The sequence below is a fragment of the Aythya fuligula genome, chromosome Z (assembly GCF_009819795.1).
Source record: "Aythya fuligula isolate bAytFul2 chromosome Z, bAytFul2.pri, whole genome shotgun sequence".
Taxonomy (NCBI): domain Eukaryota; kingdom Metazoa; phylum Chordata; class Aves; order Anseriformes; family Anatidae; genus Aythya; species Aythya fuligula.
Window position 1 is genome coordinate 32,638,619 of NC_045593.1, and position 24,037 is coordinate 32,662,655.

At 36.5% G+C, this 24,037-nt stretch overlaps 1 long non-coding RNA gene across 2 annotated transcripts in view; it reads right to left on the bottom strand.

The window, feature by feature from the left end:
* The window catches only part of LOC116501055, a 649,666-nt gene that overhangs the window by 233,986 nt on the left and 391,643 nt on the right, over positions 1 to 24,037 (bottom strand). For both annotated transcript variants that reach the window (XR_004254362.1, XR_004254363.1), the window contains exon 5: positions 15,307 to 15,350. This is a non-coding gene — a long non-coding RNA (uncharacterized LOC116501055). The remainder of the gene's footprint in view (positions 1 to 15,306; positions 15,351 to 24,037) is intronic.

Here is a 24,037-nt window from a genome sequence, read left to right on the forward strand (position 1 = left end):
CTGATTGTTTTAGTGTTCACAGCATATAATTTAAGGAACATCATTAAGCAGTAGGTACATCAGCATATTGACAAAACACTAAATTTGGTGAAATTAAGATGATGAATCCAAGACCACCTGCTGAAACTGAACAGGTACAAGTCAGGTACAAGTCTATGAGACCCAATGATATGTATCGCAGGTTCCTGAGGAACTGGCTGATGTAGTTGTCAAGCCTCTCTCCACCATATTTGAAAAGTCATGGCAGTCAGACAAAGTCTTTGGTAACTGGAAAAGGGAAACATCACAGCCATTTTAAAAAAGGGTATAAAGGAGGACCCGGAGAACTATAAACCGGTGAGCCTCACCTCTGTGCCTGGGAAGATCATGGAACAGGTTCTCCTGGAAACAACGACAAGGCACATACAAGGCAGGGAGGCGATCTGAGACATCCAGCCAGGCTTCAAGGGGAAATTATGCCTGACCAATCTGGAGACCTTCTATGATGTAGTAACTGCGGCAGTTGACAAGGGAAGACTGAACAACGTTGTTTACCTGAAATTCTATAAGGCTTTTGACATGGTCCCATATAACATCCTGATTTCTGAATTGGATAGATATGGATTTGAAGGGTGGACTCTTTGGTGTATAAGGAATTGGCTAGATGGCCACACCCTGAGAGTTCTGGTCAAGAATTCTATGTTGAGATGTAGGCCAATGATGAGCGGTGTTCCTCAGTATTCTGTCTTGGGACCAGTACTGTTTAATATCTTCATCAGTGACATAAACAGTGGGATTGAGTGCTCCCTCAGAATGTTTGCAGATGACACCAAGCTGAGTCATGCAATTGATACAACAGAAGGAAGAGAAGCCATCCAAAGGGACCCGGACAAGCTTGAGAAGTGGGCCCATGTGAACCTAGTGAGGTTCAATAAATCCATGTGGGAGATCCTGCAGCTGGGTTGGAGCAATCCCAGACAAAAGCTAAGAGTTGGGGATGTTTAGCTCTAGGGTAACCTCATTGCAGATTTTCAATATTTAAATTGGGTTTATAACAAAAGACGGAGAGAGACATGGGCAGATACTGATAGGACATGGAAAAAAGAGTTTTTAAACTAAAAGAGGGAAGATTTCAATAGATATTAGGAGGAAATTCTTACTCAGAGTGTGGTAAGGCACTAGAACAGGTTGCCCAGAGAAGCTATGGATGCCCCATCCCTGGAAGTGTTCAAGGCCTTGGCTGACTGGGGCCCTAGCAATCTGATCAGTATATGGCATCCCTGCCCATGGCAGCGGGGTTGAAACTAGGTGGTTTTTAAGGTCCCTCTCAACCTAAGACATTCTATGTATGAACAAAAAATCAGAAAGCTTAGAAAGAAAGTAGAGAAAATATTGTAGATTAACATGATTTTTAAGAATTACACATATACCTTTTAAGGCCAAACTTGCATACAGATCTTACTGTCTATCCTAGATATTCCAAAAGATGCCTGGGCTACTTCTCTGAACATGTTTTTAACTTTTATAGCAAAAAAAATCTTCATTAACTTCTGATAATCACATACAAACACCGAACAGTCTAAATGTTCATTTAAATAAAAGAAAATATTTTTTAGATCTTAATCTTTGTCGTATAAACTATGCAAATACAGATACAATTTGTCACCTATTTCCTTTGAAAAATATTTATAATTCAAAATGTTTTATTGTGAAACTATCAAAAGATTTTTTTATTATTTTTTTTTTTTTCCCCTAAAAAACTGTGTATTGGCTTGGATAATTGCAAATAGCTCAGATAAATATTTTTTATCCAATGTTCTATCCATCGAAAAACTCAACAGTAAAAAATTAACTCTGCATGATGAGCCCTTTTTCTGATATTTCACATTTAATGCAAATATGTGTCTTCTGTGGAAAATGTTCAGTGTGTTATATTCTCTGACATTTAATTCTTCTGTATGGTTATCATTAGATCCATTATCAAACAAGGGACAAAATGCTATGTAATGTAATGTTACTTCTAACACTCTTAATCTCCAGAAATATTCACATATCTTGTACATTGTTATTCTATGATTTTTTCTTTTTTTTTATATTCTGGCTGTTTGAAGAAATATATTTTATGTCAACCAAAAGATTTTCTTCACTGCTCTGGGATATCTAATGTTTTAGCTCTTGGGCTTTTGAGTCATTAAGGAAATTTTCATGTTCAGTACCCTGCAACAGATTCAGCCTTGCATAATTCAAAACAACTTCACACCACTTACAGTAAATGGTCCATGCAGGAGTGTTTGTTTTTCTTATCCATTCTGTCCCTTCTTTGCTGTTGATTTATTTATTTGACCATTTTTTCATTTTTTTTTCTTCAATTAATAGTAAAGGGTAAAGTAACTTCAGCTGATTATCACAATGAATAATGATCAGGTGATAACAATGACAGATTGTTATAATTTTAAAACTTCTGAAAAGTTGAATTTATCTACCACACTTTTTTGTAAATACTTTACATCCATACTTCTGCCCAATATTTTAATTCTCAAAAAAAAAAAAAAAAAAAAAAGCAAGTGGGGGAGTCTTTGCAGCCAGACTGGAATACTTTGGATCCTGTCTATGATTATAGAATGAATACAGTCCTGAAGAATTGCAAATTTGGAACTATTGTGAAAAAGTAATAACAAAAACTGTAGCCTGAGTAGTAAGGGAAAAAAAAAAAAAATCCTAAAAAGGCATCCAAAGGGGAAGAAAAGTATGAAATACCTAGGTTGGTCAAAGCAGGAAATGAAAATATAGCACTACACTAAGAATAGGTTAGTACACCTAAGAAGTATTAACATTATTTATTTATTTATGGAGGGGGACAGGGATACCCAATCAAAATAAATAAAAAATAAATTAAAAAAAAAAAAAAAAGGAATTAAGGATTCTTCAGAACTAAAACAAATAAAATATGTCAAAACAAAAAAAAACAAACATTAAATCTAGTACTGTTCTCTGATGGTATTATTTCACTGATCAGTTTTGTATCGAATGACAAAAAATAGCGTCATTCAGCAGGCCTTTCTATATGTAGCCATAAGAGAAAATCATAAATTAATCTAGTCTGCTCTAAATTATACTTTCTTTAGCCCACTTATCAAATAAATTGCTGTTCTTCAGATTTCTTTAAATTTCACTTGGAAATACATCCAGTTGAAAGAAGCAGAAAAAAAGGACTGTGGCCTAGAAACACTAATAAAATAAAAGAGAGGAAGAGGAAGAGGAAGAGGAAGAGGAAGAGGAAGAGGAAGAGGAAGAGGAAGAGGAAGAGGAAGAGGAAGAGGAAGAGGAAGAGGAAGAGGAAAGGAGAAAGAGAAAGAGAAAGAGAAAGAGAAAGAGAAAGAGAAAGAGAAAGAGAAAGAGAAAGAGAAAGAGAAAGAGAAAGAGAAAGAGAAAGAGAAAGAAAAATGAAAATAAGGCAAATGCAGACCAATCAGTGAAATCTTTGTTCTAAGTGCCCAGAAACATTCTAAAGCAGTCAGAGAAACACCTGAAAAAGCACAGTAGGCACAGTGTGATTTAGGATTGCTTCTCAGGCAGAGGAGTTTATGCTTAATTACACAGTATCCTTTGAAAATATTTCTGTTATGACAGATAAGAGAAATGTTCCAGATCCTGTAAAATTACCCTTTCAAAATGCATGTGGAAAATTTTCATGTAGAAGATGAGTGGTTAACATAAATAATACCGCATGTAGGAAAATGACCAGAAAGAGTTCATTTTCTAGTAAGTGTTACACATTCTCCTCCTCTCTGAATTCCCTTATCAAGCACCACAGGAATAAGGAAGAAACATAATATGGATTAAATTCTATTCAAGTCACTTTTGCTCCTGTCCAATGTTGAACAGATAAAATAGGATGAAAATATCCCAGGAGAAATTTACATTTTCTATTTGCATCAGAAATAGTCATTTTTTTCTGTTTGAGTTAAAGAAAAACATAGACCCAAGTTAAAGCAGAATGCCCATTTCATTATCAGTATCTGTAAGGAAGAGATTTGACTGTGCACATACCATTGCCTCATCTCTTATATCTATATTTCCTAGTGAGCTCTGAGGCTCTCTCCTACATTTATTTCTTCAAAGTTTGGTAAGATTATGTGGAACATAAAAATAGTAAAATGGCACGGTACCTGCTTTCATTTTATGGCTTTGGTAGTATGGAGGGAACTTCAGAATTAGGGTTTTATAAAGTTTTCTTAAATTAGTCCTTAAAATTCGATTTCAGAGCATAAACAATTCCAATTAGGAGTTCCTGCTTTTCTAAAGTAAATCCTAGGGATAAAAATGATAGTTTATAATAAAAGAAAAGTTAAAATATTTACCTTTTCATGTTTTTTTTGTTCACTATTTCTCTCCTTTGTTCACTCTTTCTCTCCACAAAGATCTCCACCTTGTCATAAAAGACAAGACTTTTATGTCTTAAGAAAATTTCAATTTCTTCTGGGGGAGCTGGGTATTTGTATAACCCTCTAAAATGCAGGAAAGTCATGATGCATCATTATGCTAGCATAGCCTGATTGACAAACCATGTTTCAAACACGCTGAGTAGAAATTTGACATTAAGTACAAAGTATTGCACATGTGAGGTGAAAAATGTATTTGCTTTAAAAATGCATTCATTTGTTTTTATAAATTCATGTACTAGCAAGCCAATGAATAAGTTTTTTGTTGTTCAGTTTGGCATTATTATTAACTCTTCATTTCTTTCAAAGCACAGGTCCCTAAGAAGACAGTTTTTCTGGGGGAGTCGGAGGCAAAGGAGACTACAGTCTTCACTGACAAAAAATTAACTCCAAGGAAGTCTTTGAAATGTAATATTACATTTATGAAGGATTAAAAAAAAAAATCTGGACTACATATAAAATTCTTAAATAGTAAGTTATCTTTCTTTCTAGTAACCTTTTCATTGTTGTTGTTGCTGTTTTGTTTTGCTTTGTTTTGTTTTCACATAGAATCACACACAAAAAAATAACACAGAATTGTCTAGGTTGGAAGAGACCTCAAGATCATCGAGTCCGACCTCTGACCTAACACTAACAAGTCCTCCACTAAACCATATCACTAAGCTCTACATCTAAACTTCTTCTAAAGACCTCCAGGGATGGTGACTCAGCCACTTCCCTGGGCAGCCCATTCCAATACCTAACTACCCTCTCAGTAAAGATGTTCTTCCTAATATACAACCTAAAATACCCCTGGAGCAACTTTAGCCCATTCCCCCTCATCCTGTCACCAGGCACATGGGAGAATAGACCAACCCCCACCTCACTACAGACTCCTTTAATGTACTTATGAAGAACAATAAGGTCATCCCTGAGCTTCTTTTTCTCCAGGCTGAACAAACCCAGCTCCCTCAGCTGCTCCTCATAAGACTTGCTTCCCAGACCCGTCACCAGCTTCATCGCACTTCTCTGGACTCACTTGAGCACATTGATTTCCTTCTTGTAGTGAGGGGCCCAAAACTGAATACAGTACTCAAGGTATGGCCTCTCCAAAGCTGAATAAAGGGGCAAAATCACTTTCTTAGTCCTGCTGGCTACACTACTTCTTATGCAAGCCAGGATGCTGTTGGCCTTCTTGGCCACCTGAGCACACTGCTGGCTCATATTCAGCCGAGTATCCACCGATACTCCCAGCCCCTTCTCCACCAGGCAGCTTTCCAACCACTCCTCTCCCAGCTCTGCTTGAGGTTGTTGTGCCTCAGGTGCAGGACCCGGCACTTGGCCTTGTTGAACTTCATACAGTTGGCCTCAGCCAATTGGTGCAGCCTATCCAGATCCTCCTGCAGAGCCTTTCTGCCCTCGAGCAGATTGACACACACACATAACTTGGTGTCATCTGCAAACATACTGAGGGTGCACTCGATCCCCTCATCCAGATCATCGATAAAGATATTAAAGAGGACTGGCCGCAGTACCGAGCTCTGTGGTGCTAGTGACCGGCCTTCAACTAGATTTGACTCCATTCACTACGACTCTTTGGGCCCGGCTATCCAGCCAGTTTCTAATCCAACGAAGCGTACGCTGGTCCAAGCCAAGAGCAGCCAGTTTCTTGAGGAGAATGCTGTGGGAGACGGTGTCAAAAGCCTTGCTGAAGTCAAGGTCGACCACATCCACAGCCTGTCCCTCGTCCACCAAGCGTGTCACTTTGTCATAGAAGGAGATCGGGTTTGTCAAGCAGGACCTGCCTTTCATAAACCTGTGCTAACTGGGCCTGATCACGTGGTTGCCCTGCAAGTGTCGCGTGATGACTCTCAAGATAATCTTCTCCATGAGTTTCCCTGGCACTGACGTCAAACTGACAGATCTATAGTTTTCTGGGTCTACCCTCCCACACTTGTTGTAGATAGGCGTCATGTTTGCAAGGCGCCAGTTGACTGGAACCTCCCCCAATAGCCAGGACTGCTGATAAATGATGGATAGTGACTTGGCCAGCTCCTCTGCCAGTTCTCTCAGTATCCTCGGGTGGATCCCATCCGGCCCCATCGACTTGCATACATCCAAGTGCTGTAGCAGCCATTTCCTCATAGATTGTGAGGGCCACATTCTGCTCCCCTTCTCCTTACACCAGTTCAGGGTACTGTGTATCCAGAGAGCAACCAGTTTTGCTGCTAAAGACTGAGGCAAAGAAGGCATTAAGCACCTCCGCCTTTTCCTCATCTTTTTTAACTAAGTTCCCCCCCGCATCCATTAAAGGATGGAGATTCTCCTTAGTCCTCCATTTTGCACTGATGTATGTGTAAAAACATTTTTTGTTGTCTTTAACAGCGGTAGCCAGATTGAGCTCCAGATGACCTTTGGCCTTTCTAATTTTGTCCCTGCACTGCCTCGTAATATCCTTATAGTCCTCCCAAGTGGCTTACCTTCTTTTCCAAAGATTATAAACCCTCTTTTTTCTCCTAAGCTCAAGCCACAATTCTCTGTTCAGCCAGGCTGGTCTTTTCCCACACTGGCTCGTCTTGGGGCACATGGTGACAGACCGCTCCTCAACCATTAAGATTTCCTTCTTTAAGAGTGCCCAGCCTTCCTTTGCCCTTCAGAACTGCCTGCCAAGGGACTCTACCAACCAGTGTCCTGAACAGTTCAAAGTCAGCCCTCCAGAAGTCCAATACAGTGGTTTTACTGGTCCCCTTCCTGGCTTCTCCAAGAATAGAGAAATATACCATTTCATGGTCACTCTGCCCAAAACAGTTTCCAGCCACCACATCTCCCACCAGTCCTTCTCTGTTTGTGAACAGAAGGCCTAGCGGGACACCTCCCCTGGTAGGTTCACTAACCAGCTGCATCTGGAAGCTATCTTCCACGCTCTCCAGAAACCTCCTAGACTGCTTTCTCTGGGCTGTGTTGTGCTTCCAGGATATATCTGGGAAGTTGAAGTCCCTCACAAGAACAAGCGCTGAAGATTTCGCAACTTCTGTCAGCTGCCTGTAGAACTCCTCATCAGTCTCCTCATCCTGGTTTAGTGGCCTATAACAGACCCCGACCAGATCACTAGCCTTGTTGGCCTTCCCACTGATCCTAACCCAAAGGGACTCAATCTTATCATTCCCAGCCTCAAGTTCCATGACATCAAAACTCTCTCTGATATAGGGAGCCACACCACCACCCCTTCCATGCTGCCTGTCCCTTCTGAAGAGCCTATAGCCAGTCATTGCATCACTCCATTCATGAAAGTGGTCCCACTACGTTTCCGTGATGGCAACCAAGTCGTAGCCTGCCTGCTGCATGATGGCTTCCAGCTCCTCCTGTTTGTTGCCCATGCTGTGTGTATTAGTGTAGATGCACTTCAGTTGGGCCATTGCCTTCTCTCCCAGCCTTGCCATTGTTTCCCCTGGCACAGCCCTAACAAACATTCTTTCAGCTCCGTTCCCCTTCTTACCTAGTTTAAAGCCCTCTCAGGAGCTCCCCACCAGCTCCTGGGCTAGGATCCATTTTCCCCTTAGAGATAGGGACCTGTCTGCAACCATCAATCCAGGTGTTGAGTAAAGCGCCCCATGGTCAAAAAAAAAAATAAATTCTGTGTTGCAACCAGCCTCTGAGCCACAGGTTTATCAGGTGAGCTTTTCATGTCCTCTCTGTACCCCTCCCTGCCACCGTAGGGATGGACAAAAACACCACCTGTACTCCTGCCTCATCCACTAACCGTCCCAGTTCCCTAAAGTTCCTTTTGATCATCTTCATGCTTCTCTCTTCAATGTCATCACTACCTGCCTGGACTATCAAAAGAGGATAATAGTCAGAGGGGCGAACGAGGTTGGGAAGTCTCCTGGCAACGTCCCTGACCCTGGCCCCAGGGAGGCAGCAGACTTCCCTAGGGGTAGGGTCAGGCCGACAAATAGGGCCCTCTGTTCCCCTGAGAAGGGAGTCGCTCACAACAATAACCCTTCTTTCTTTCTTGATGGAGGCAGTCCTGAGGCGTGGAGTCAGCTTCCTCGCCCTAGGCATCCTTCTGGATAGACTTTCTACCTCTTCCTCAGCTACCCATCTCTCAATCTCCAGGGCCTCAAACCTGTTGCGTAAGAGCACCTGGGAAGGTGGGGCCAGTGGGGGGGGCATCACCTGCAATGTCGAGCAGGGACCTGTTTCCATTCCTCCTCAACTCCTAGGTCCCCTCCCTCTGCCTGACAGCAACAGGGCAGGGGGTCCACCTCCATTTGGGGTTTCTCACCCTGGTACCTGTGCTTCAGGCCGCACAGGGAGTTGCTCTACAAGTCTATCTCCCGCTCACACTCCCTGATATCCCTCAACCTCTCGACCTCTTCCTTGAGTTCTGCCATGAGGCAGACCAGGTCGTCCAACTGCTCTCACCTCATGCAATTTGTCTCTTTGCCCCCCACAGGTGGTAGCAACAGGCTCAGACACTCCCTGCATCTGGAGACCTGAACTGCTGTAGTTTTAAGCGGGCAGTCAGTCTGTGTGTGTGTACAGACTTCCTAGAGAGAGCACTGCACATGGTGGAGACAATTGCAGCTGAGCTAGTGCTAGAGACCACCACTAGAGGAGGTGTTTGTATGGGTGGGAGGGAATACTCTGCCCTTCCTGCTTGCCCTGCCTGTGTGAACTGTCATGCCACTCCATTCTGATGCGCCAAGCCCTGTTTGCCCATCCTGATCACCGCGCTCCCTAGTGGCAGCTATTTTATTTTATTTTATTTTATTTTATTTTATTTTATTTTATTTTATTTTACTTTATTTTATTTTATTTTACTTTATTTTACTTTATTTTATTTTATTTTATTTTATTTTATTTTTTTTTTTTTTTTTTTTTTTTTTTTTTTTTTTTTTTTTGCCGGGGAGGGGAGCTGCTGGCTACACCTATGCCTCATTCACGCCTCGTTCAACACCCTCGCGAGGGCTGTCAGGTCCTGGCGGCTCCCTCGAGTGGGCTCGATGCTGGAAAAATTAGCCCTACCTTTAGGATCCTTCGCTCCACTGCAGAACGCATCTGCCCCGGAGCCTATCACCTCAACAAGCTGATCAGCTTTTGTTTTGTCTCCTGACAAAAAAAAAAAAAAACAAACAAGTTTTGTTTTGTTTAAAGGTGCCACTTAGGGAAGCTGTCCACTTTCTAACTGGCAGTGCATTCATGAGTTTTTAGAAGTCTTGGTCATACTATATTTTTGACACAACAATAAAGAAAGTATAGCTAGATTGCACATTTCACAATGAGCAATATATGAAAAATGTATCTAAGTGTTGATTAAACATCTCTTATTCACTCTGAAAACATATATGTATAAGAAAGAATTTAATTGTAAGCCAAAAAGCTATATAAACTACCTTAAGACACTGTGTTAATTTTCTCGAAAATTAGTTTTCCACAAATTTTGATGGAAAAGTTCCCAGGTAACCAAAATTTGTGAATGCAATAGGCATTTATGGAATTTTGCCAGCCTGTGATTGAATACCTAACAGTCCAGATTTTGACATATATTTGGAGTCCTTCTCATATTTCTGATGTTTTCCAATCTCATTTTTCACCTTTTTTCAGAGGTGAAAAAAGGTGAAAATTCCTCTGCCTCCCTGCCTCCTTCCCCTTCCCCCCTGCAATGGGGAATTATGCAACTGCACATAACCTGTTTATTTTTTATCTGAGCTGCACCACAGAGTTTCTTTGTCAGCAACTCTTGAAATTGAGAAAACTATGGTTTTAGCAGAAACAGTCAGGACTTGACTGGCAATCCATGAACCACAAACACCCACAGGGCTCCAGGGGAAAAAAGATACAGGTGGGAACTTTAGTAGAGTGTAGATTTATGGGACTAAACTTCTAACCTATGATTCAGAGGAAAACATACAAAAGCCTTGCTGAAACCACGTGAGTTTCATTTACCAAGCATGCCTAAATTAAAAAGTTAACAACAACAACAAAATTGGACACATTTCTGTCCAGATTTTTGATTTTGTGAAGATCTTCTCTTTGGTCTTCCCCTGTAATTGTTATATCAAACTGTATGGGATGGGGGAAAAATCATCTCAAAACTTTCATTTTAAATACTAAGAAAATATAGGTTTTTCAGTTCTGAAAATAAGCAATATAACATCCTGGTTCCAAAAACATCAGATATCGTGTCAACCTGAATTCTGTTATTGACATTTACATTTTTTTCCCATTTTAGTTGTTACTTAATTTCATATTACCCTTCCCTTCCCTTCCCTTCCCTTCCCTTCCCTTCCCTTCCCTTCCCTTCCCTTCCCTTCCCTTCCCTTCCCTTCCCTTCCCTTCCCTTCCCTTCCCTTCCCTTCCCTTCCCTTCCCTTCCCTTCCCTTCCCTTCCCTTCCCTTCCCTTCCCTTCCCTTCCCTTCCCTTCCCTTCCCTTCCCTTCCCTTCCCTTCCACTGTAGTAAATAAAAAGTCTGTTTATTTAAGGAGCATTCAAATATAATATATATGTATTTTTAATCATCTTACCAAAATAATAGAAAGCTTTCTGCTGTGTGCAGAGAGACAAAACTAAAAAATATCTTTAACTCAAGAGCCCCAAAGAAGCCATTTGCTCAAAAAGCACACTATCTGGACCTCAGTTAAGAACTGAACAGTTGAAGTAGAGACTGAATGATTTTTTTCTGGATATAATATGAATATGATGATGTCAATACATGCGTATCACTGACAAGATGTAGGTAATATATAAAAACACTTCAAAGCATAAAAAGCATTTTTATTTTTTTTTTAGTTCATTTTGAGATACAGATGCTGATGCGTGATGACGTAACTGATGTTGTATTGTTTAGTTAATTAAAATAGATTCTTTTCAAAACTAAAAAGCCATGCAGATTTGTTTACAATGGTTCATTCAAAAAAAAAAAAATTTTTTTTTTTATGTCAAAATAAAAGTGTGAACATTTAGGGACTTGTAAAAATTTTGGTTTTGTTTCTGTATAAACAATTTTAAAATAAAACAAACAAAAATCCTTTATGTAATAGATTCCCTTCAAGTGTATTACTTTCATCCATTCCTTCACTCATTTTCTCCTCTCATTTACTTTCCAAGATTTCCTAAAACTTTATTTTTAAATATATGGTCTATTTAATGCACTGATCTGAAGTTTAACCACACAGAACATTTTTTATTCTGTTTCTTTGTAACAGGCAGTGTTCATAAAGAAAGAGCAACCATCTTCACAATACGTTTTACATTATATAATGTAGTTTATATATATACTCATACATATATATATATTGTATATAATATATATATATTAAATATTCATTTTATTTCTTTAACTAGGCTATTCCATAATAATCCTTTATTTGCAATAATAGATGTAATTATTCTACCTTGCACCAGAACACTTCTGATGGCTCCTCAGAGGGAAAGAAATAGAAAGGTGAAGATTTTTTTCTAGTCTAATATTTTTCAGATGTCTAGTTGACTTTGAGCAATGGTAACATACGTGATTATATCAAAACAAAGTAGAACTGAAAACCATTTTATATCCTTTTAAATACACAACATTTTAAAGGCATTTTTAACCCCAATATTTTATAGGACTGGGTTATAAGAAGGAACCTATTTTATCATTATAACAAGGGCCTTTGAATAGAGCAATTATTGGAAACTGTTCAGTGTCTACAGTCTACAGGACTGAAATATTTTAAAATACTTTATATATACTATATATATATAATATATATATATAATATATTATATATAAAGTACTTTATAGATAAAATCCTTTTTAAATGAAGAAAGTAGCTGTTTCCAGACTCCATTTCTTAGAAAATTTTCAAAGGTATATAAAATATGTTAATGAAATTTATTATATATTAATGGAGATTTCATGGAGTTTCATATTTTTCTGATTGATAAAGTAAATATTCAAAGCAGGTGTTAAATGTCAGCCATTTGGCAGGACAGAACAGAATTATTTTATCGATTAAATTTTGGTATCTCAGTTTTAATTTATCTGGAAAAATACAGAGTTTTTATTTTGAAAGAAAGTTTGGTGTTTTATTTTCTGATAATCTAAACCTGTTCTTTTAGGCATTTTGTCAAAGTTAAACCTTTTTTAAGAGTTTACTTAAAAAACATTTATTTTGTTAATTTTTTTTTTCACTCCATAAGTGCAGTCTAGGATTAACCAAGTGAACGACAATGTCAGAAACATTATCAGATGTCTATTGTTGACATAATAGCTTTACTTTGTAATCTGAATTTTGTATAACAGCATGTTTATTCTAATGACATCTCAGCTGGTTAGAAATAATAATCTGCAAAATACTGGACTTTTTATTTTATTTTATTATTTATTTATTTATTTATTTATTTTTATTGTATGGAGTATGAGACTGTAGCAGTAGCAGCAGGTTTTGTTCAAATATAAACACAGATACTATTTTTGTGATCACTACTTCTGGAGATATTTGTATCCAGTGCTCTGGGCACAGTGGAACATTTTGACGAAATAAGACTGTTACTGGAAGCGCTGTTATGGGTGTACATTTGCAGTCCCTGTCACACTCCCGTCAAAGTCCAACCAACACATTTCACAACTCACAACCTATTGCAAAATGAGAGAAGCTAAGAAAAAAATAATAATAATTTATAGGCTACTATGTTAGAGTTTTTCATTATCATTAGTATGATGTGTGTATTCAGAATTATTTCAGGAGTTGGACTTGATTATCCTTAGGGGTCCCCTCCAACTCGGGATATTCTATGATTCTATTATTCATCTTTTGTTTTCTGATTTGCACTGCCATTGGGATTAAAGCTTATATCTTTATAACTTGTCATTGTTAAAAGAATGCAAATTAGTACAATTTTAGTACAATTTACTGCAATTTATGTATGCATAAGCATACTACTGTACTTTGATATTTGAATCAAAATAACACATTTTCCTGTTCACTTTCCCTTTTTCCGCTTACATTGCCAGAAATGTCTTTTAGTTGTTACTTGCAACAGTTTAAAGTAAACTGCATCCATAGAGTCTTGTGTCTGAACAGGTCTTCATTTAGGTTTATCTTTCTGATTTCTAAATGTTTTGTTCAGATTTTTTTATGAATGATCTCATGTCTGCAATGTAATAACTTAAAAGAAAGAAAACTTCATTTTCCCTTTTTGGCTTCCTTCCTCCCATTAGAACTTAATCTCTTCTTGTCTACTGAAAATATCTTGAGGCATTATCAGGATATGATTGTGAATAGTAAATATCTTCAGAACAAAAATACATTTGTGAAACAAGTAAAATACCAATTTCTCACTAGGTCTGAAGGCAGCATAGCTTCAAAGCTTAAGGGTTTATGTCAAATGATTCTTAGAGTGCACTGCAAATTTGACTGGAAGGATAGTGTATTCTCACAAAACACATCAAAGGAAAGGGAAAATGAAACTCATTAATTGAGGTAATAAAGTTTTATGTTCAAGCAGTGAGGTGGCAAAAATTAATACCACTCTGTCGAATGGAAAGGAACTGTGACAACTGAAATGAAATTGAAGATATACCTCAAGTGATTTCAGTGTCTGTAGGAGATTGCTTTTATGTTTGCGGAAAGGAAAAATTAAAGATTCTCTCAGGAGCCAGACACAGATGATCTACTCCCAGTATTGCTCATACCTTTGACCCATTGCATCCTTTGCTGTATAGTAAAACAAAATTCATTCTCCTAGCTGGAGAACTTGTTTCTTTTAGTACTGGAGTTAGTCTTTGGTCTAAAATCCAAGTCCTAAATTCATAACACCAACAGTAAAATTCCAAGCATGCTCATGCTCATTTTACAACTGGAGGGTTATAGTAACTTTACTTTTCCTATAAAAACACATTTTGTGGTATCTTTAACACACAAAAATAAGGATTAGCAGCCAGCATTTTAACATAACATAACATAACATAACATAACATAACATAACATAACATAACATAACATAAAACATAACATAACTCTTGGAAATCAGTATTATATACATTACAGTAATGATGTATTTCCCTACCAATGCCATGACAACTTCTTAACATACCTGACCTACCTGACATATCACTTTGCTTCTAGCCTGCGTCTATTTAACAGATACTAGCATGTTCATATCTGCCCAGGCTATGACATTGGGTGATTTGATTCTGACCATGCTTTTTACTGAGATTTTTCCCAATATTGGGAAAACCATACAAAAGGTAAACAAGAAAAATACTTCAGTTTCAAAGATCATTAATTATGATATTTGAAAGAGTGACATGAATTGTGTATTATCTTTATGTCCTTTTCTACAGTTAAAGCGAGCAAGCAAGTAAACAAACAAACAAAACATTTCCAAATAATAGAGAAGGGAGACACTTCTTGTGGAAAATAATAATAGTAATAAGCGATTAACAAGTAAGCTAAAAATACAAACACTTTTCCATATGACCTTTAAATATGAAAGATATACATCAAGAAAAAGCCACTTTGTTTGTTTGTTTGTTTGTGAGAGGAGTTCATCTCCTTTGGGGATATTTTTCTAGAGGAAAGTTACTTTTCAACAAAACCACCCAGGATATTTTCCCCTTTATACAATTTTAGGAGGTCATGAAAAATATAGATGCTTAAATATTTGATATTAACTTACTAAAAAATTAGTATTGATATTTATACACACTGAAAATGATTTTAATTAGGCAAAGCTCCTGCTGAAATCAATGTGAAGCCTGAATAAACATTGTGGGACATAGTAAATAGCACTCATTGGCAGAGGTTTACTATTTTTAAAATTCATGGATAATGGAGACATTTAAAAAAAAAAAAAAAAAAAACAAGAAAATACATACAAAGTATCATTATAGTAATAATAGTAATAAAAAAACCCTTACTCTTCTCCAAGGCACATCCTGTTGCTGTATCTCAGGACAGAGATCTAAAATAAGAAAAAATATTGTTTGATATTAGTGGCAGTTAGAGGAATTGTCAAACACTAGGTTTTTATGCATACAGAGGTTTCTATTTGTTGTTAGGAATGTAATACACAATAAATGTTTGTTCATTGTCTTTTGTATTATAAAAACAAGGAGTTCTGTTTGAGGAACGGGAGTTGTGAAAACTCCCTGCTGAAGTAAGGAGCTGTATAATGCTTTGCTAGACACTATGAAAATTCTTTTGCTTAATGTAACAAAATAGAGAACCCCCTCCCCTTCTCTCCTTCTGCATCTCAGTTGCCTCTTTTGTTAAAAAACCACTGCTGCAAAGTTCATGTAACCATCTTCTGATAAGTTGTTAAACTAGTGTATCAACATCTTGCCTTCCTGTCTCACGCTGGGCCAACATGACCAAATAAAGAAAGAAGTTGAGCCACAATGCGGAGGAAGACTACGGCCTTCATCTTCACGACCACCAGAGGGACAGAGATGACCCCCTAGCAACAGTGCGTGCAGTCGCAGAATACACCAGGATGTGCTGCGTAATCCCAGAATTACCAAGATATAAAAAGGGACCCTGGCGGGGGTGAGGTGCGTGCCGTTGGCGGAGCCGAGACTCCCCGGCCGCCCAGCACTGTTTTGCTTGCTGTTGCTTACTCAATAAATTCCTTTCTATTATTAATGCAATGCTCTCTGAAAATTAATTAAGGGGGCAACTTATAACAAGGAATAGTCAGAATTAATACTCAAACATTGCAGTATCTATAAAAAACAGAAAGGAAAAAATAGTGAAAAAAATGTGGAAATTCACCTTTGTAAGTCTTTATTTCCTAATTGTATCTGAAGCTGATGTAACTAAATTTTCTTTTTATTTTTAATATTTTAATTATAATTTGCATTAATTTAATGTTTATGTGGTCATATGTGAAAGTTTAAAATGATTCACAATTCAGTGTACTATTGGTCTCCCTTTCAAAATGTATATCTTTGTAATTCTTTAATCATTATGTATGTATGCATTGATTTACAGATTTTAATAACATTTAAAGACTAACTCAAATAAAAAGAATATAATGTAACCTTTAAACACTTAAAACATTTTAAACACTTAAAACATTTTAAACATTAAAATGCAGTGTTTGCATAAGACATTCTATGAAATTATATGTTGCCTCTTTATTTTATTTTATTTTATTTTATTTTATTTTATTTTATTTTATTTTATTTTATTTTATTTTATTTTATTTATCTTAGTTTTAAGTTGGACTCAAGTAATAAGAATTAGAAGGTAGTCTATTAACATCAACATCAGTGTTCCTACATCTGAGTTCTTAATGGTATTGCAATAACACGTATTTTTTGTGTATAATTTTAACATTCCATTTCAGGACCGCAATAGTTCAGAAGGATGAAATTTTAACCAGACTTGAGAATGGGCACTTTATTCACAAGTGGTTTGGCCACATATTATATTTATATTATGATCACTAATTTACACATCTTAAGATCTTCATGAATTCAGGAGGTATAAATGTTCAAAAGCTTGGGAACTTCCTGAGACTCCTTCCTGTTGGTACAGGTGTTTAAGCACAACTAACGTGAAACCTATCTATATGCAATATTCACTTAAATGTTCTAAATGCTTCTACTCATAAAATCTTAAGTTTGAAATTATGGGTCTGCAAGGCATAAAATAAATTAGAAATATTATTTGGAAGCTGAAATCTACCATACCAGTAGCATAAAGATTTCATTTTAACTGTGCGGTTGTTAGAAATGTTTAATCTTAAATGTCCAAACAGGGGAAAATTGATTGATTCCAGGAAGGATTTATTTCTTTATGTATTTATTTATTTATTTATTGGGGGGGGGGGAGGGGGGAAGGGGGGAGAGGGAGGAGGAGAGGAAGAAATTTAAGCAATTTGGCCATGTAAATAATGAATATTTGGTACTGATCTGGGATCAAGATTTTTCAAATGTATTATTGGAAATACTGGCAAGTGTTCAGAAAGCAAATAAAAGTTGAATAAGAGTAAAAATTTCAGTCAAGAGTTCCATCAGAAATAACATATAGCCAATTCATGATACGGATGACGACACTGCTTATTACTACTATATACGTGGGCCTGTTGACATAAACAGTTATTGAAAATTTTAGTCCCTTTGCCACAAAAAAAAAAAAAAAAGGCAAACAAATGAAAAATAGGAACATACACAGAACCATCCAAACAAAAATCAACCAAAGAAAAACAAAACAAACAAACAAATAAACGCCACAAGACTGTTGCCAGCCTGGCTGGCTGGCTGTTTTTTAATACTAATACTCCATCAGGGCTGGAGGGAGACTTATTGTGAACGGCAACAGTGTACCCCATGACTCCTCCAACTGTGTTGCAGAAGAGTGCAGGTGTCACAGCAGGGCAGTGGGACGTGAAGTCTCAGACCAGTCATAACATCTCAGAAGCAGGGAGGTCAGTTCTATTAGGAGCTTTACCTTTGGTAGGATTTTAAATATACACCAAGCATGCAGTCTTGAATACCAATTTTTTTATTATGTTCATTTATCATTTACGATCAGAAATATTGGAAAACAGTCCTTTCAAATAAGTTAGTAATTGGCTTTCAATAATAGTCCTACCTCCACTGTCTTTCTGTCCATTTTCCTAGACTTGTAAACAAATAATGGATTACTCAAGGGGTTAAAGTTTACAAGAATTACAGAAATAAATAGTTTCAGGAACTAACCAGTTATTTCAGTTAGTGTCACGAACTGAAACAAAACAGAACAAACAAACAAACAAAAATAAACAGAAGTCAAAGCTATGATTTGAGGTTCTGTTGATCATTTAAGAAAAACAATTCTTTATTGACAACAACTGAGAGACCTACTTTGTATTTGGTGCATTTTATCTCATACTTCAAAATTAAAAATGTGATTCCATGCCTAGATAAGGACATCAGCAGATATGTTAAGCAGATATGTTAAGGACATCAGCAGATATTCTCAGATTTATTATGGAGACATCTTAATCAAGAGCATCTGATCCTTCTTTAGGGACTTGCACTAATGGGATACTTATGCTATTGCAGTTCTGATGATGAGTGTATGAATGTTGACACCATGGATGTAAAGCCATTGACTAAACATTAACTTCATTTATGGAATGGTATTTCTTAATAAAGTTGCAGCTGGAGGCCTTTAAACTAGATTTGACTGTTGCATATTTACTTGTGCCAACTGTGCAGTAGCAGTCAGTATTATGAAATATTCACTGTCTGAGGCAAATGGTAATGACATGGAAAGAATCTCTATCAAAATTAAACCACTCTTGAAAATAGACTCGATTACTGTCAAAAGGCTTAAAGTGTTTAGACTTTAACATAAGCATATTTGTCCAATACTGATTTATTAGGAATTACAAGCTAAGAAAATATGGTATTTTAGTTTTTTGATTGCCTTCAAGGATCTTATTCACAAAGGCCAGTTAACTAGGGAATACCATTGCAAAAAGCTTGTCAATTACAGTCAAATGCACAAAAAGGAAAAACAACAAGATTCAAAGTAGGGTCAGTAAACTGAAGTAAAATTATTTTGTGTACCAAAATCATTCTACTAGCAGGGAATGAGACAAAAAAAAAAATGGTAAAAAGACATAAATACACAGCTTATACACACAGGTTATAAACACCTACATAATGAAAATAAATAGAAAAGCGTTAAAAGAAAATCAGAAAACCTTTTTGCAAAGCATGGGTGCATAAATACATTATTAATTCACACTAGGAAAAAAAAAAAAAAAAGGAATAAGAAAAAGGATAAGAAAAACAAAAACAAAACAAAAAAACAAAAAAAAAAAAAAAAAAAAAAAGAGAAAGAGAGAAAGATGCATGCAAAATGCTCTACTGAAATGCTGAATTTCATCCTGAAATCCTCACTTAATCTCGAATCTGTCTAAGTGACTTTTCTTGTGTAACCCAATACACAGGCCATCAGAATTTGATTACTTAAATACTGTCGAGCTGGGCTTTGAATCAGATTGACGAATGAGTCTCTTGTAGTCACAACATATCAACGTATCTCCAAAATCCTATTCATACTAAATAATAATTTTCAATTAGTAGATCTCTGGTAATATATATTAAAAAAAAAAAAAAAAAAAAAAAAAAAAAAAAAAAAAAAAGAGTTGCATTGTCTTTCTCTCCTAAGTACTTATTTTTTTAATATAAATATTTAAAATTCAGTCTTTTTTTTTTTTTTATCTTCAGTTTTCTATCAGAAGTTCAGCACAAAACAAACGTAATAAAGTTTTATTATAAGTTTATAAAATACTGTGTGTTTTCCATTTTTACTCCCATAAAAAGATCAAAACATTGAGAAGGCTTGTCAGTATCATATCTTACCTAAAAGAATAAGAAAAAGCCTAAGACTCACTTAGCCACAAGTGAATATTCTCTAGGAGAAAATAAACAAAGCAACATAAGCTGCATTCAGTATCCTGCATTCAGTTTCATGTTTTCTAATAGTCTTGAAATTAGTAAGAGCTATAACTCTTTTAACTTGAAGGAATGTTTTACTTCTTTGTCTTCTGCCTCAGAAATACTTAACAGTTGTTCATCGTCTAATTCTAACATTTCACATTTTTGTCGGGTCCATAAGAATGTTACTAGTGTTTTCATTCACTACTTTTGTTAGTATAATTTTTCAGAAATGTAATACTGTTTTGTTATTTCAGCCTCATGTAAGCCTCAAAGTTAAGTGGTCCAGAGGAGAAACAGCCCACTGAGGCATGAGGACTGGACACAAATCACTGAGTTTGTTTACTCGTGGTACAGATTATGAAGACTTTCTTAACTATAAAAAGGCATACAATTTAAGCAACAGCAATTAGTTTAAATCCAGAACAGTTACTTTAAAGCAAAATGTACCATTTTGCTCCTATATATAACATGCAATAATTCATTACCGTTATACTTATAATGAATATGGTAGTTCTTCACCATATACACATCATTATATTAAAAACATATCTTAATATTAGTCTCTCAAAATCATGACTGTGTTACCACCAAAGAAAGTAATTATATTAATGTGCACTGGCAGTGGTGTCAGAATTATGCTTAGATGATTCATATTAGTTCATAAAAGAGCATCAGAACCTGTGACTGAAGTAGGGGGTCAGAATCTGTGTAACTGGCCTGTATTAGTTTGGCAGCTGGATTGGACCTGTGAGTGATAAAACAGTAATTGTACCATAGTATCAGCCTGAAACACTGATATTAACATATTACACCACAGTACCGTTACATGGATGGAACATTTGTCTTTTATTCCTGTTTAATTTTAACCAGATAAATGTCTGTGCAAGACTTATAAAACAGAAAACTAATACAGACACATTTGTATAGGTATCGTATCTATGCATTTGTTGTTTGGGGTTTGTTTGTTTGTTTGTTTTTCTTCTGCAGTAGCTTTATTTTGTTTATCCTTTACATGAACCTGTAGTCTTAAGAGCTCTAGTCTTCCCATCAAAGACACACACAACACACCCAGAGAGAATTGTACATCCACTAAACAAATCCAAACTGTGTGATTGTGTGATTTGTCCTGTGTCCTTCACCATGGTAAACTTATTGATGACTTGTGTTACAGTGACTCAGCCACCTTCCCAAGATCACCTCAGGCACACCTGTTTTCAAGACTTGATTTCATATCACCACCTGTCTCAGAGAAGAACCACACAACATCCTAAATTTCAGTATAGGAATACTGTTAAGATACCCCAGGTGTTGAGCCTCTGTTTCTGCCTCATATTTCTGCCTCGTGTCTGCCTCTGTTTCAGTTTTTCTGGAAACTGACCCCAGTGAATACTGGACCGTACCTAACATCTAGAAATTATTTAGAAATACCACAAGTATGTCATATGTTTCCATTAGGCACACCATTGTGTTCTCTCAGAAAAAAAAGCCTTTACTTTCATCGTCCTCTCATCTGTCCCTTTTTCCAGACAGTCTTAAGTGTTTAGGTTTTCTGTCTCTCTGCAGCCTATCAGCTTTATTGAAATAGCTATCAAATCAGCTGTCAAAAATCTTCATAACTGTAAACACTTTTTTTTTTTGTAAAAGTGTGGTTTTTTTTTGAGTGTGTGTGTGTATAATGTAGCTTATCTAAATCTACTGTTCCATCAATAACCCCAAATAACTTGATATTAACTAGTTCATACACTTTATTTGTAACACTCTTCACAATGTACAGCACATTAAAAAGCTTTCCCCTATGCACTTTTATGTTTCTAGTTTTAGTGTAATTTCCTTCTAAGGAAGTATCTGAAAAGCAGCATGTCTCAGCTGTCGAAAAGAAATGGAATTTTCTGCCCCATTGTGGTGGTTTTACCGTGCTGGGCAGCTAAACCCCACAACCGCTCTCTCACTCCCCCTCCTTTAGATGAGGAGGGGGAGAAGTAAAGCAAAGAACAACTCACGGGTTGAGATAAGGATAATTTAATTAAAGGGAAATAATTATAATAATTAAATAAAGACTACCATGAACTAAACAATTTAACTAAGGGGAAATAAAAGAGAAAGGGGAAAAAAGGGAGGAAAACAAACAAACAAAATAAATGAAAGCTATATGGAAGTGCAGAGGAAAGAAATTACTCTCTACTTCCCACAAATGAGCGATGACTGACCACGTCCTTGAAGCAAGGCCTCAACGCACGCAGCCGGTGTTCGAGAGGAGGACCCACGTCTTCTCAACAAGAGCCCACCCCTCCCCTCTTCTTCCTGTTTCCACCTTTTATTGCTGAGTGTGACATCACATGGTATGGAATATCCCTTTGATTGGTTTAGGTCAGCTGCCCTAGTGATGTTTCTCTCCTCACTTTTTTGCCCACCCCCTAGGAGGGTTAGAGAAAGGCCCAATGCTGTGCCACTGCTGCTCAGCAGTAGACACAACACTGGTGTGATAACACTGCTGTTCCAGCTACAAGTGCAGAGTACAGCACTGTATGGGCTGCTGCCCAGAAAGTTAACATTCCAGCCAGACCCAGTACACCCATCTCTTGACTACAAATGCTATTCTTCCTTCAGAATTGTAGATGGATGGTGATGACTTTCAAAGGATGCTTTTTCTGAACCTGAATTTGTCTGGAAAAGCATTAATATTTATGGGTTAGAAAGTTCAGATTGTTTGGCACAGCATATATGAAGGACAGGGTGGGACCCTTTGTAGAAGAAATAAATATTTTTTCATGTTACTGAATTATGAAAGAAAACCTGTTAATAAACTTTTTACTTGAAAAAGCATGCAGTAAAGAACAGACCAAAAAAAATGCTTGCTTTAGCAAACTTGTAAGTGGCAGTATGGATATCAATGAGGGTAAAAATGGTATATATGAAAACACCCAGTACCACCATGTAGCAGCATGATGCTGCAAGGAGAAGAATGCTTTCCTACTGCTACTTGCTTTTCAAGTTACAACCTCAGGCAGTAAAACCACTTTTTAAGAGATGTTTTATTTCTGACTTAGAACATTGGCTTTGAGTTCGAAGGGCCCATTTCTTCAAGGCTTTTGCAGAACACAAGATACAAAAGAACAACTCTGCTGAAGGAAGAAAGTTGTTGATACTTCCTGATTAGTTCACTATTTTTCCTAATCCTATAATGTCTTCCAAAAAGGACTTCTTTTTTTTTTTTTTTTTTTTTTTTTAAAAAAAAAAAAAGGGGAGTTAAATGTTTTGCATATTAACAAAATCTGATGATTTACACATTAATGTAGTGCAATACCAGTCTCATTTTTCCCCTCTTCCAGCACTAATAGTAGAGGAAAGAGCATGTATGTCAACCCTAGTATTTTGGACTTTTTCCAGTTTGGGTAATTGCATTCTGTCTACCAACACTTCTCCTGCAATTATGATTAGATACAGTGTTCTTTTTCACTGTCCTGAGCTCTCGTGCAGTATTGCTGTTCACTGTTTAACAGCTGCCACATTTCACTTGGGAGATGCTTGTATTTCAGTATTTAATGAGATGAGCCTTCAATTAGCTGCATTGTGACTTTTAAGCTGCAATCTGCAACAGGAAAAATTAGATGCCGTGTGAAGGTAGGATTGCTCGGAAAAAGTTCAGATAGAGTTAAGAATAAAAAGTCAAGCATCCTGTATAAGAATACAGAGAAGTCCTGAAAATCATGATTTGTTTCTAACAAAATAACCCGTAGACCAGATGATGATAATCACTTCACCATTCTTTTTCTTGTTCCTATAATTTATTTATTTATTTAGTATTCTATGCAAAATAAAACATTTTGTGTAGGGAAGGCTGAGAGTACCCTCAGTCCACAGCCATCAACATCTTCTACTTTTGCCCAGGTACTGAAAGAGCCCCTATAACAAATAAAAAATAAAATAAAATAAAATAAAATAAAATAAAATAAAATAAAATAAAATAAAATAAAATAAAATAAAATAAAATAAAATAAAATAAAATAAAATAAAATAAAGAAGAAAAGGACAACATTATCATATGAGTGAATATTTGAATATTGTCTATATATTTGTAGGTGGAGTGGGAGGGAAGTGTGTCATGTTGGTATGAAAGAATGATCAGGTGAAAGGCCTCAAGAATTTTAATGAGAGTTCAGAGTTCAAGGCTGAAGAAGATACTGGTCTGTATGAGCTGGGAAGATATATA